Source organism: Oryx dammah, unplaced genomic scaffold (assembly GCF_014754425.2).
Source record: "Oryx dammah isolate SB20612 unplaced genomic scaffold, SCBI_Odam_1.1 HiC_scaffold_17, whole genome shotgun sequence".
In the NCBI taxonomy this organism is placed as follows: Eukaryota; Metazoa; Chordata; class Mammalia; order Artiodactyla; family Bovidae; genus Oryx; species Oryx dammah.
The window spans coordinates 67,830,709-67,838,004 of NW_024070201.1; the positions used below are offsets into that span (position 1 = coordinate 67,830,709).

A 7,296-nucleotide genomic window follows, 5' to 3' on the forward strand; every position below is an offset into this window, starting at 1 on the left:
CATGATGTATGTTTCATCACTGAAATTTTTATTCCAGCCACAGGACCCATTCATATCCATTAGAACAAGTTTGTCTGTTATAACTCATCCATAGTTATGCTTGTGAGGTCTACAATATAATCGCTAACTCTATTGCTATTTATAAGGAGATTTTGTAAAGGCCTGTTTACAATCCTGTTTATCCTAGTTATTATGAAAAAAGTTCCCAGGACTTCCCTGGTGGCTCAGACGGTAAAGCGTCTGTCTACAATGCAGGAGACCCAGGTTCGAGCCCTGGGTTGGGAAGATCCCCTAGAGGAGGAAATGGCAATACACTCTAGTACTATTGCCTGGAAAATCCCATGGACAGAGGAGCCTGGAAGGCTAGTCTATGGAGTCGCAAAGAGTCAGACACGACTGAGCGACTTCACTTTCACTTTCCCAGGAATAGTCACTCAGTCTGACTTAAACTTGCTTATGTGCTATCTCTTTAGGCTTGTCTACTCTTTACCACCCCTTGGACTGTAGGCAACCCCCGTCCCCAGGTTCCTCTGTCTGTGGGTTTCTCCAGGCAAGAACACTGGAGTGGGTTGTCATGCCCTCCTTCAGGGGATCTTCCCAACCCAGGGATTGAACCTGCATCTCTTATGTCTATTGCATTGGCAGACAGGTTGTTTTACTGCTAGGATCACCTTGGTAAGCCCTACTTATTCCCCTCCAATTTTCTTTTCCTTGTCACTTTGATTGTGTCAATGGACTTCCATAAGCATCATGAACAAGCATTGATTGAGATCGTTTCCCACACATAATGCTCCCCAAGTAGAATTTTGTTATTCAAGTTAAAACTGAGATATAGTTAGATAATATAAAAAACATATCTAAGTCCCCTGAAAGTGCTTTCCTCTCTTCTAAAATGGGAGGAGTGTTTGGGAGGCAAGAAATGCTATAATATGGAAATCATGCTACTAGCTGTACTGATAGAATTCTTTGATGCTCATCACTCCTTATCCACCCCAAAGTTAACTGGACTGGTGTGACAAAAATAAGTTGGACAGTAGATAAGACATTCAAGGAAAAAGTAATCTGGAAATTTTGAATTTCTGGGAGCCTAGTGCCTCTCCTTCTTCTGAGTGCCCATACTCCACAGGAATTACACACAGTTCTTTCTCAGGAAGCCTTGGGGAGTCATCAAGCAAGAGTAAATACAACTCATTACCAGCTGGATGTAGTCCATCAAAATATAAGGGGAAATATCCTTAAGGGCATAGCAGCTTCATGAAAAGTTATGAATTGGCAAACATGGAGCTTATCATAATCAGTAACACCCTAAGATGTGGTAACATCAAGGCTGGCAATCAGTACATGAAAACTACAAATATTTGTTCATGCTGAGTCAAAGTAGACTTAGCTTAGAAAGATGTGAGAGATGAAGGAAACAGGCTGTAGTACTACAAACTCCCTTTTTCCTTGTTTTATCTTTACATTTAGTCATCATTGCTAATTCTTTCTACCAAAGTTTGTTTTGTATCAGGTATTATAGTAAACTCAACAGATAGTCAGAATTTACTGTATGATGCAGGGTGCTCAAATTCAATGCTCTGTGACGACCTAAAAGGATGGGATGGGGTGGGAGGTGGGAAGAAAGTTTAATAAGAGTGGGGGGTCATATGTATACCTATGGTATATATCTATGACTGATTCATGTTGATATATGGCAGAAACCAACACTATATTAGAAAACAATTATCCTCCAATTAAAAATAAATTAATTAATAAAAAAGAAAGAGAGAAACAGAATGATCAGTCCCTGATTGAAGTAACTGACAGCTATCATGGACTATTTAATAGTAATAATATTACAAAATTAATAGTATTTATTAAATACTTACTATGTAGACTCTGACAATCACTTTACAGAAAGCAAAGTACCTAATTCTCTCAGAAACTTCATCACAAGTATTTATGTTACCATAGTGTGAAAAGAATGAGACTAAGTCTTGGAGAAGTTTAAACACTGACCAACATTACACAACCAACAAGCACTGGGAATGAGTCAAACCCATGTGCACCTGGTTTAGAACCCACATTTACATAATAAAGGTTTGGTAGACATTTTGTCTGTGATTTTTTTTGCAGGGTGGGGTTTAAAGGACCTATTTTGGGCAAGGTTAATGCTTCTTGGTCTGGGTTATTTTTTAATAACTATTTAAGAAACTTCAAACAGTAACAGAATTCCCCTCTACCTATCATTAAGAAGTAGTGGTTTAGTGTTCTTTTATATTATTTTTAGGAATCACTAAAACCATCTGAACTTTACATTTGGCTAAAAGCAAATATGGCTCAATATATACTTGGCTTTCTAATTCCCAATCCAATTAAGATCAGACTGACACATCAGAAAATAAGAAAATAAACTACACTCGTCCAATCTGAATCAATAGTATGAATACTTACTGACTTTAAGTGCTCGTGTTGATTTTAAGTGACAGTGTTAATTGATCAAAATAATTAAAATGAGGTTTCTGTAGCCTTTTTAAATTGCAGTTAAAACATGTTCATATTTCTCACCATTGTATTTTGAGGCATGATGTCAACAAATGGAACTAGCATGCAGACATCTGATGGACGAATACTGGCAAGTCTAGCTGACAATCCAATGGGATGTGAAAAGAAAAATGAATGAATCAAAACAAAAATGTATCCAGTAGTTCTCATTTGAAAAGGCTTCAGAAAACACAGTCCTCAGAGGAAAGTAATTGCAGACAGATATTTGTGTTTGCAAAAATGTGAAACGCCTGGGAAAAGCAAAAATCACTGTTTCTGTTCCTCTCATTTTATATCCTTATTGATCAGAATGCTGTAATTTTCATGGTGCTGGTGGGGAAAAGACAAGCAAGTAAGAGTGTAATTACTCAGAAGAGAGGTTTGGGAGCAATTCTTATAATTCATTACCTAACCCTAGAAGGGACAAAGAGTAATATTCAAAACTGTGTTCACAGGAGATTCACTCTTATTGATTTGATTATATTTGAACACCTTTCCTAAATTACTATTGTCACTGAATCTTATCTGTATAATTATTCTTTAATTTTAAAACTTCCTTTGCATTGGTTAAGGTGAGAAAGCCTCTCCAAAAGTTGAATACTGTTCTTTACTTAAAATATGTGTGTATGTGTGTGTGTGTGTGTTATGTTCCATGTGGGGAGAAATATCATTAAATAAAAATCTTTTGTTCTGTGCTATGAAAGAAGAAATAAGTAAAAGTAGGTGGCTCTTGACAATTTTCAACCAAGCATACCTCTTAAAAATTCAATCTGCCCACATTTGCCTTTTGACTTCTAGATGTTGTCAGTACAGAAGGGACAAATAGAAATAGTGTGTTTTTTTTTTTTCTTTTCAGGGTAAACCGTGATGTCTTGGGCATAGGGAGGAGAACAAAATTGTTCCCTTTCTACTTGGTCTATTTGACTGAGATTATTAATTTTCTCTTGTAAATGTATTAACATAGAACAGAACAAAAATAATGCAAAAACACACAAAAGTTTATCTCTTAATCATGCAGTTGGCAAACCCCCAAATATAAAAATTGCGATGAATAAGAATATTCTGTTCACTTTTTATTGAGATCCCCCACCTCCACCCCCAGCACCACAAACAACTGCATGGATTTTATTTCATTTGTTTGTTTATATATGTATATATGTGTGTGTGTGTGTGTATATATATAATATACTTTTAGAAATGTTCAGAATCATAAAGGGTTAATTTACTAGCTCACTAATAATTTCATGGTAATTAGAGGAATTAGACGATATTTTTCTTCCTATGACAGACAACAAGAAAGTCCCCAGAGGTGAAAAGAAGTAAAGGTGGAAAAGCAAGAATTAAGACTGCAGAACCTGTGTGGAGAGGCTATTTGTGGTTCCCTGGTAGCTCAGATGGTAAAGGGAGCTCCATCTGCAACGCAGAAAACCATGGGTTCGATCTCTGGGTTGGAAAGATCCCATGGAGATGGGAATGGCTACCCATTCTAATATTCTTGCCTGGAGAATTCCTACATTTTATGGTTTCTCTTTAATGTGAAAAAGGCATAGGTAAGAATATCTTCTTGGATCTTTATGAATTTCTATACTGTTTCTTCTTCAGTATAAATTCTCTTGAAGTGAGGGAAGTGATAGCAAATTATGACAACCATTTTCTCAAGGAAGAGTAAGATATCACTCCGATAAAGGAAAAATGCATTTTAATTCTGAAATTTAGTGAAACAAGATCAATGCTTGGGCCTAGAGATGTGAATTTGAATCTCAGCTCCTATACTTATGAACTGTGTGTTCTTGAGAAATTTATACATTATCCATTATCTGAAAAACTGTAGATTAAATTAACTAATTCAAAAGATTTCCTGAGGACAAAATGAAATAATAAATGTAAAAAGGCACCACTGTAAGTATTGAAGCTGTACTGTAAATGTACATAGTTATCATTCTCATCCCTTTGCTAGATTAGTAATATGGAGCCAATCTGTATATTTTCTACTGCCTTACATGTGTAAGCCTATGTGTATGTGGATTGGTTAATTCAATAGGATTATAATCTCTAGGATTATTTCAGAGAAAGCTCCTTCCATTAAAATGAATAATATTTGTACTCCAAATTAAAATTTACACACAAATTTTAATCCTTAGAATTGTCTTCTTAATTTACTTTTTGCAGTATCTGTCAGTGACCAAATTATCTTAGAAACAGTATTCTCAAAAAAATCTGTCCTAAGTATAACAATTTGATTTACTGAAGTTAATTTAATTTCTGGCTTGCATTTGTAAGTAGGGAGAATTAAAGCTGCAACCTATGAATCTCCAAACATGCATTTTCTTTGGATCAATTAACAATGCCACTAAACTCTGACCCATAGATTTCTATCTTTGCCAACCCAATTTCTGCTATATTAAATGGCATGATGCCAATTGGGCAATAGTTTTGCCTGGAAACATATGACCTCTGGGGAATGGACTGAGACCCCCCTCAACTGAGGACCAGGAAAGCCATCTGTTAGTAGCAGGTAATGAAAAATAAAGTCTATCCTGTAAGGCAGGGAGCATTGATTAGATTTTTGCTAGACAAGACCCTATCTATCCCAAATGAGCTTCCAATCTTAATTTGTTTTCTTCACTGTGATCTAAGTCGGGGTCTCAAAAAATGAAAAACTGATGTAGACTTTGATCTAATATTCAGGCTTGTTTAATAATGAAAAATAAAATAAAAACAATTATTTTTGCCTGAACATTAACTTATGCTAAGAACATGCATTTGGAGACAAATATATATATATATATATGTTTCTCTAGCATAGTAGTTATAAGGTACTTTCTTTCTTTGTGCCTGAATGAAGCTGGTCCTTATATTTAAATCATCCTGAAAGTCTTAACTATGGAATAATCACCTATAGCTTCAGTATTTTTTCATATCAGTCTCAGAAGCTTTCTTTTATTCTTTACACTGTACATTATAAATTTTCATTTAAGTAATTAACTAAGGATCATTAAATTACATAAATTATAAAAGGGTCAAGTGCTACATAAATAATAAATAATAAAAATAAAAGTATATTAAAAATGGCCTAGGGCCAAATGTAAGCTTTATGACAATATATGATGAGAGGAATAATAAACTATAATGTAAATGTAATAATTTACATTACAATAATATGATGTAATATAAAATGCAATGTAATGACCACTTCTACTGTTTGGGTTTAAAAATTGATATGATATAATAGCTCACATTCGTAAAACACTTCTACTTTTCAAGCATTTCACACTGAATCTTCAATTCCCTTATACCAAGTTCCTAGAAGAGTTGGGAATACGTTATCAGTAACCATGTTTTAGTCAAAACAACTTTGCAAGGTTAGGTATTATTAATAGCTCTATTTCACAGATGAGAAAAAGCAGAATAAATTAAGAGACTTCCAGTGCCCAGTTTTGAATGTAAGGAACTTGGAAATCACCATTTTGTCTTGACAACAAATATTGATAAAAGCTAAATAGACTGAAAAATCTACAGTTCTTGCATGAGGACTGAGGATAGGATAAACCATTGGCCCAATTATAGAGACTTAGGCAGCCAAATGCAGGGAGGTATGGTTTCTCTGAGAGGAGACTAAGGAGAGGAAATGGTCAAGGGAACCAGTGCCGGGGTAAGAAAACCTGAAATACAGTGGATGAATTAGCTCTCAGTGCTCTCCCCACTGAGAATTAAAAACTACAAGGGGACCTGGACAATACTCCACAATATTATGATGTCCACTTCCAGGAGTTCTATCAGTTCAGTTCAGTCACTCAGTTGTGTCCAATTCTTTGTGACCCCATGAACCACAGCACGCCAGGCCTCCCTCTCCATCACCAACTCCTGGAGTTCACCCAAATTCATGTCCATTGAGTCAGTGATGCCATCCAAAAATCTCATCCTCTGTTGTCCCCATCTCCTCCTGCCCTCAGCCTTTCCTAGAATCAAGGTCTTTTCAAATGAGTCAGCTCTTCCCATCAGGTGGCCAAAATATTAGAGTTTCAGCTTCAACATCTGCCCTTCCAATGAACACCCAGGACTGATCTCCTTTAGGATGGACTGGTTGAATCTCCTTGCAGTCCAAGGGACTCTCAGAGTCTATTCCAACACCACAGTTCAAAAGCATCAGTTCTTCGGTGCTCAGCTTTCTTTATAGTCCAACTCTCACATCCATACTTGACTACTGGAAAAAATATAGCTTTGACTAGATGGACCTTTGATGGCAAAGTATTGTCTCTGCTTTTTAATATGCTGTCTAGTTTGGTCAAAACGTTTCTTCCAAGGAGCAAGTGTCTTTTAATTTCATGACTGAAGCCACCTTCCCCAATGATTTTGGAGCCCAAGAAAATAAAGTCTGTCACTGTTTCCATTTTTTCCCCATCCATTTGCCATGAAGTGATGGGACCAGAGCCATGATCTTCATTTTTTGGAGGTTGAGTTTGAAGCCAGGTTTTTCACTCTCCTCTTTCAAGAGGCTCTTTAGTTCCTCTTTGCTTTCTGCCATAAGGTTGGTGTCATCTGCATATTTGAGGTTATTGATATATTTCCCAGCAATCTTTTTTAAATAATTTCTTCAGATCCATTTCTCTAGATTCCATATGTGTGCATTAGAATACAATATTTATCTTTTTCTCTCTGACTCACTTCACTCTGTATAATAGGTTCTAGGTTCATCCACCTCATCAGAACTGACTCAAATGGATTCCTTTTTATGGCTGAGTAATATTCCATTGTGTATATGTACCACCCTTC

At 36.0% G+C, this 7,296-nt stretch overlaps 1 non-coding gene across 1 annotated transcript; it reads left to right on the forward strand.

The window, feature by feature from the left end:
- The first annotated feature begins 213 nt into the window (after positions 1–213).
- TRNAC-ACA lies at positions 214–285 on the forward strand. Its single transcript has one exon. It is a non-coding gene; the product is annotated as a tRNA-Cys (tRNA).
- Positions 286–7,296: the final 7,011 nt, after the last annotated feature.